The sequence below is a fragment of the Oreochromis niloticus genome, linkage group LG3 (genome assembly GCF_001858045.2).
Source record: "Oreochromis niloticus isolate F11D_XX linkage group LG3, O_niloticus_UMD_NMBU, whole genome shotgun sequence".
NCBI lineage: Eukaryota > Metazoa > Chordata > Actinopteri > Cichliformes > Cichlidae > Oreochromis > Oreochromis niloticus.
Genome location: NC_031967.2, coordinates 80,404,611 through 80,412,295, shown reverse-complemented (window position 1 = coordinate 80,412,295; position 7,685 = coordinate 80,404,611).

The window sequence follows — 7,685 nt, the reverse complement described above, 5'->3', positions numbered from 1 at the left end:
CCCTGTCGGGGGAGTGAGATCTCCCAGCTCACCAATATTATAAGTTGTGAATGAAGCCTTTTAATGGTAAATGTGATACAAAGGTCTACAGATGAGTATATTTATATTTGATTCAGCAAATTATGTAAAAATAGTCATTTTTTTAATCTATATAATGTTATTTGTGTAAGAAAATTAGTGTAAATTTTAGACTTGTGCTGATTCTTAATCAAAGAGACTAGCCTGTACTGGTCTGGTGTGGAAACTCCAGAACAGACCAGTTGATAATGAGTGGAAACTCATTGTCACGTTTACTGTCTAAAGACAGCGCTAGCAAGCACTCTCTGCTTATGAGCAAAAAACCCCAAAAAAACACAAACAGGGGAAGTTTTAGGAGTGATGGCGAGAGAGAGAAGAAAAAGAGAGCGAGTTTTGAGATGTGAGAGATTTGTGACGTTTAGTGTGTTTGGAGTGTGTAGTTTTCTTGTGTAGTTAGTGTGGCGACTGCTGTCTCCAGGTAGAAACAGGAGGAGTGATACACCTGCTGCTGTCAGACCTGCAGGTATCAGGCTGTGATGTTCTCCTTTATAGTGGACACATTATTATTTTTTTTTTTGGAGTGGCACAAATAATTTGTGTGGCATCTTATTGAATGCAGAACAGCTGATTGTTCTGTAAATAGTTTGAAATGGTTATTTTAAAAAAGGGTAAAAGGTGCAAATAAATTTGTTGTTTGCAAAACTTGTGCATAGGATTTTAAAATTGACAATTTATATTTGCATTTAAAGTTATGAAATATGATTCATTCATTAAACGTGTGTGGTTGTTACAGTAAAAAAGTATAACTTTTTCTACTCTGATTTTATGGTTTTTGTCTGATTTTAGATCAATTGTGTTAATACAGTAAAATGTCAAAATGAAAACATAACTGTGAATTCAGACACGTGAGGTTGTGCTGAAAAGACACAACCTCACAAGGCAAAGTAAATTGTTTTTAAAAGTGAGATGTGGAGGGAAAACCAAAAGTAGTTAAAGATGGCCAATTATATCCTGGACCCCAGAGGGTTAAACGTTTTGTTTTTTTTAACACAATAGTTACTTTTCAAGTAATTAATTACTTTTAGAATTATGTAACTCAGTTGCTAACTCAGTTACTTTTTTAAAAAAAAAGTAGCTAGTAACTAAAATTAATTACTTTTTCAAAGTAGCTTGCCCAACACTGGTTATTACTCACCCAAATCAATAAGAAATGCAAACAAAAAACTTCCCATTGCTTTTTTTCTTGGTGAGGACATCAAATGGTAAAATCCACACTAGTCTCTATTTCACTACCAAAGCAGCTCATGAGAATTTCATCTAACCTCAGTCTTCACGTTGTCTCAGATATATTGAAGTTATAATAAGAATGGATGAATTTAACGCATTAATTGAAAAAAATAATACATTAAAAAACTAATTAATTTGCACTTTGCATTCCAAGCAAATGGGAACTTTTGTCAATGCATGATTTCCTGGTATACTGATTAAACTAATGCACACAGCTACAAAAATAGAAGAATCAGAAGATTAGAAGGTAGGACTCATTAGGACTGACTGGAGGCAAATTTAATTTCAAAAGACAACAGAAGCTTTGATAAAAGTGTGGTTTTGTGCAAACCATTGGCGGAGCGGAGGGCGGGGTAGGTGGGGTGGGTGGCTTACTGGGCTTAAGCCCGGGTCATTTTTTTCAGAAGCCCCAGGTCTTTTGGAATGTAATTTGTTTCATAGTTAGATGCTTGACTGACAACGGTATAAAACACAAACTACACACAATATTTGAAGCACATTGCGCACAGTTTTAAATTAAGTTTGGTATGATCCGAGCTCAGGCATTAGGCCACTGAGCATAGCTCTTATGCATGTGAGTGAGGGGGGAGAAGCTGCTGCCTGCGTGTTTGCTGCAGACAGAGGAGAGCTCAAGTTAGAATAGAATAGAATAGAATTCAACTTTATTGTCATTGCACATGTCACAGGTACAGGGCAACGAAATGCAGTTTGCATCCATCCAGAAGTGCTTTAGCCGCGATATAGATATATTACAATATATATTAGCAATAATATAGATGTGTAAGTATATTACAGAAATGGGTCTATTATGGTATGTTATAATGTACACGGTGTGAAGTATGTTATGAATATTCTATAACTATAAGTATGTACAGGCTGTAGTGAGTACAAGCTATGTACAGGCTATGAACAGGATATAAATATGAAATAAAAACTATACAGAAATCTGAGATATACAGTTATACAGAAATGTGAACTATGCAAGTTATAAACAGTTGTAGGATTGAAAAATTATCATATGTACAGAATGATATTCACACAGTTCGACCAGGTACCAAAGAAAATCATTCGTACTGTACAAATAATGTAAATATGACGGTGTATCGCAAAAGATTGATATCAAACTGATCACTTGACCCATATTTCGTTACTTGCTCTTCAAGTGAATCAACAAATGGCAAAATAAAAAGCCGAACAACAATGCTGTTGTTTTTTTTTTTTAGAGAGTCTTAGCTTACATGTGTATTTATTTCATATTTTCAGTTGTTACCCTCCACGGCTAAACAAAGCATGCTAAATCGGTTTCAGTTATGTACTGATGTACACAACAATGGACATAAGGGGCTTCTTTCAAAGAAAAAACTCAGGTAGATGTTATTTTATATATTATGCTTTTGTATGTTGTTCAGTATATTTCTATGCAAAACAAGATGAATTTCAACTCCAGATGATTCCATTCTGAGCTTAAAAAGCTTCTGAAAATACAGACAATTTCTCTCTTTACTCCTAAATTTAACAAATGTGTTTTTTTTATATATTTATCAATATAAAAAAATAAACATTTAGTCTGATTTGATGTTACAATTAAAAAAGTGTTTGTGTTTTTATCTGAAGCATATGTAAAGGAGTATGTAAAGGAATGAGGACAGAACAGAGAGGGAACAAGAGCCAGGTGAGACACACATGTTAGTCAAATGGTTGTTTGCCAAAACTCATCAGAACATGTATCTAGTACCTAGTGCATCTTTTTAGATACTATCTGTCACTTTTCAAATTCAATATTTATTAAGGTATGCAGGCTTGTTTGCACAACAAGGCTAAATAATTATATAAACTTTTCTGAATCTAAATAGTGTACTTTGGTAGAATTAAAAAGTAAGTGTAGTGCAGGTCTATGATGATTTTTAGTGCTCCTTGTGTCTTGAAGTCATTCTTTTTTTTTTAACAAAACTCAAAACACAGCCTAATAAAACTTTCAGTGATTTCTATTTTACCTGCTTTCTGCAACCCGCATCACAGACTACACAGGTCAGACTACATGGTAAAATTTAAGACTGCCTTGACAAAGGACCTATCCCAATGTGTAGCTACGCTCAACCATCAGGGGCTTAAGATAGCTACTGTGCTTGATCCACGCTTTAAGGATTTAAAGTATCTTATGAGGGGTGAACGAGAAGAGATTACAGTCAGCCTTGATGCCCTGCTACAGGAACAGTGTAAAGATGCCACTATAAAGGAGCCAGCAAAGACAAAGGGCCGCCTCCTCTCTTCATTGTCTTCAGACTCTGATTCAGATGAATTTGAGTATTTGATTATTCCTTCCACTTCTGTCCCATTTGAGAGACTGTTCTCACTTACAGGTCACATAGTAACAAAAAAAGAGAGCTGCTCTAAGCTCTGAAAATGTGAAGAGGCTAGTTTGTATAAATAACTGTCTGAAAGAGATGCACAGTAAATAATCATGGAGGTATTGTGAGTCTAATTGGTTTGTTTTTTGTTATTTTTTGCACTAAAATGTTAGGCTAAAATACAAAATAATGTTGGCTAAGGTTACTCAGAGTTTAAAGGTGAAGCTGGTCAAATAAACTTTTATGCTTCTGCCTTATTTTTTAAAAGAAGAAAAACTGCACTTTGTGTTGAAATTTTTATTATTATTATTATTATTTAAAGACAATCCCCTTTTGAAAATGTGAGTGAGCCTGTAGTTCACATCACTGACTCTCTGAGATACAGACAGTGGTCCCTCGAATAGTGGTACAAGTTCAGCAGTCTGAGCTGGGGTGTGTCTTAACTCTAACTTTGTGTTCACACCGAACGCGATAGACGCGACCAGAGTGTCAGTTTTACATGTAAAATCAATGGAGAAGCGCGATGACGCGTGATTGCAGATCCCGCAAAAATTCAGAAGGAGATTTGCATCGCGAAAATGCGTCAAACGCACGTCAAAGCAGCGCATCTAGCGCATTTGACTCGTGAATAAAACCACGCGCGTCAGTTTTTGTGTTGCATTTTGTGCATTCGCGCTTATCGCTTCTGCCGCTCGAGTTGGAAAAATAAAGGATAAATAAAATAAAGGACCTAGCTTGGAGGAAGATATGTGAAGCTGGCAACCTGGTAAGTTCATTCATTTCTCTTTTGAAGTTCTTCACTGACTCGGGGAGGCTGCACAAAAGCTAGCAAGCCACCGCTATTTTCCCACTGATGTACAAATTATTAATAAACAGCACACAGTGGTCCTCCTTTCATCCGTCACTGCCTCGCTTTTTCGCTGATTTTTTTATTGCACCATACAGCTTTCAACAATGCGCATTGCATTCTGCAGCCTGATTGACTCCTCCGTGTCGTCTCTCCTGCGCTTGCCAAATTTATCATGTTTGGTTTTCTTGACCATCACGTCCAATCGAAAAAACAGCACAAAAACACCCAGAACTATGACCCTCATTCGGAAATAGACACCTGCACCGGGAGGGAAGAAGGCACAAAAGTGGCAGGCAGAGTGGCATGGCACTTTTGAGAGAGGAGGACAGCTCCGAGGCAGATGACGGACTGGTCCCAGGACGGTCCATCAGTGGTGGAGCTGGCCATCCTGGTGTCCCTGAAGAGGCCACGCCAGTCTCCAATGGAACATTTCCTCCTCAGCCTCGTTCCTGCTCTGGAGAGCAGCTGGGTCCTTTTTATTCCTGTCTTTCTGTAAATACTTATATTTTATATATTTATGTTTAATGTTTTTCTGTTTGAGAATTTTAATATTATTTTAAATAAATTTTTATAATGACTAATGTCTCAGTTCTACTACACAGCAAATGTTTGCACACGACTTGACACATGACAGAATATACTACCAAAACCCACTGATCAAAGAACACTGATCAATGGCCATGAGTACCATTCACAGAGAGTTGGGGAATGGCTGCAATCACAGCATTGTAAGATGGCGAAAGATGTACCCTTAGGCCCCCTCCTCGATTCAGAGATGGTCTTTCCCTTTTCACGTAAATGGCCGCCTTGACTCCGCGCTCAAACCAGCGTTCTTCCAGTGTTCAACCAGTGTTCTTTGATCAGTGGGTTTTGGTCAGTGATTGTTGATCAATGGTCATGGGAATTTGCATAATTATGATTAAGGAACTGACATCACAGCCCATTGTTCCTCAGTGGGCTGGTTTCAGTCATTATGCAAATGTACTGTTTATAAGGTTTGGGGAAACCTGCAGTCAGCTGAGACTGAAGAAGTCACTTGGATGAGTGACGATACGTTTCTCCCACAAAATGCTACGTCCAGATGAACAGATTCAACTTTTGGAGATTTACTTTCCTGGATGATTGAGAATGCATCAAGAAGATAGAATTGTCATTGTAACGAAAGATGAACTGTTCACAATTTCATCTAACTCTCAGTTTTAAGAAAGGCTGCTGACCCCTGTTATAGAGTCTGACAGCTGCAAGGATTATATACAAATATTCAACTATACCAGAATTAAACCAGGTCTAAATAAAAAAAAAAAAAAGGAGTGAGTATCACTACAAAGATTAACCCACAATGGGCCTCATACCAGTTTGATATCAGCAAACACCGAGAGCAACATTGATAGACACCACAGCCATGCTATCATTGCTAACACTGATAACAGCATAAATCGAATTAAATCAGGACTTGATGAGACCTTCTGAGTATCACTAGAAATATTATAAACAGTCGTTTCCGTACAACAGTTTGTTATCAGTAAACACCGACAGCATTCACCGTTAGCATACCACATCCATGTTAGCAGTGTATAAACGATAGTTTATCATATATTAGCACAGGTATCAATAAAGGACTACCGTATTAAACACTTTTACTAACCACAGGCAGATGGACAGGCGCTCTGCAGGTGGGATTGAGCGCCTGTAGTTGGTGTCTAGGCGGGCGATGCCGGACAGCAGGTCCTCAAACTGGGCGAGGGAAAGACGGTGGTACCGCTGAAAGCCGCCGTCTTCCAGGCGCAGCTCCTGGAGCAAATGGTGAAACTCACCAAACTGCTCACGCCTCTGGAGGACCTGATGGACCCAGGTACGGCGAGGACGTCCTTAACGCCGCTGCTCTGCTCTCCACAGTAAATAGAGAAGGGAGACTCTCTCTTCAAGCACTAGCTCGACAGCTGCCACCTTGCAAACATACCATCTGGCACAACTTCCTCCCACATTCCTCCCACATTTCCGCGATTAATTCGCGTTGGACACACGTTGAGGTGCGAATTTGCATACGTCAAGTTAGGGGCATCTGCCACGTTTTTGGTCGCATCTATTGCATTCGGTGTGAACACATGGTAACAAGGTCACCAACCCGAAACGTGTCATGTCAACGTCTCAAGTCATAGTGTTTTTGTCTGTCATGGCTATAATCAAGAGCCGCTCTGGCATTGTTGTGAGCTTCCTGTAAAGAGGCTCTAAGAGTCTTAGGGTAAGATACGCCTTGTTCATCAACACTTGCTGTAGAAGGCTGAGTGACAACGTCAAGTGGGGTGTCTAACTCACAGCCATAAAGCATCATGGAGGGAGTCATACCTGTATTGTCATGGGGGGCAGTACGCAGAACAAAGCAAATCTGAGGGAGAAACTTGTCCCATGAGGTGTGCTTATCACCCACATAAGCGTCAATTGGAGTCTTTACAGTCCAGTTGACATGTTCAGTAGCATTTGTCTGGGGGTAATATGCTGCAGTGAGTCTATGCACTGAGCCTAAGGCAGAAACAACATGTTAAAAAGCTCACTCACAAAAGGTGACCCTCTGTCAGAAATCAGGTAAGTGGGTATACCATGTCTAGCAAAAATGTCAGTGACAAATTTATCAGCTGCTACCTGAGATTTTGCTTCTTTGACAGCACTGGCTTCAACCAACTTAGTTAAATAGTCAACAAACATGATCAAATATGCATTACCAGCAGGGGTGCGGGGCAGTGGCTCAAAAAAAAAAATCCACACCCACATACTCCCAGGGTTTCTGGGGGTCAATGGGAACCATAAGACCTGCTGCTTTCTTCTGACTTGTCTTGGGGAGTCGGCACTGAGCATGAAGTCACATAGCGCTTCACATCAGCTGCCTTTGGACTTTGGGCCAGAAAAACCTAAAAAGCAGTCTAACCAATGTGTTAGAAACACCCAAGTGATCTGCTGTGGAGTGGTCATGGTAAAAGTCCAGCAAGGTGCCTCTCATGGAAATAGGGGCAAACAGTTTCAGCTCCTACAAGGGGTGCAAAGCACATGTGGTCTTGGGGTCTCTGTAATATAAAAAAGTCATATACAACATACTGTAACAAGGTGGCACTGTCTGAGTTGTTTAGAGAGCCTTTGAAGAGAGGACCTGTGACATGATTATCTAACTGCTGCTGTCTCAATAGTGA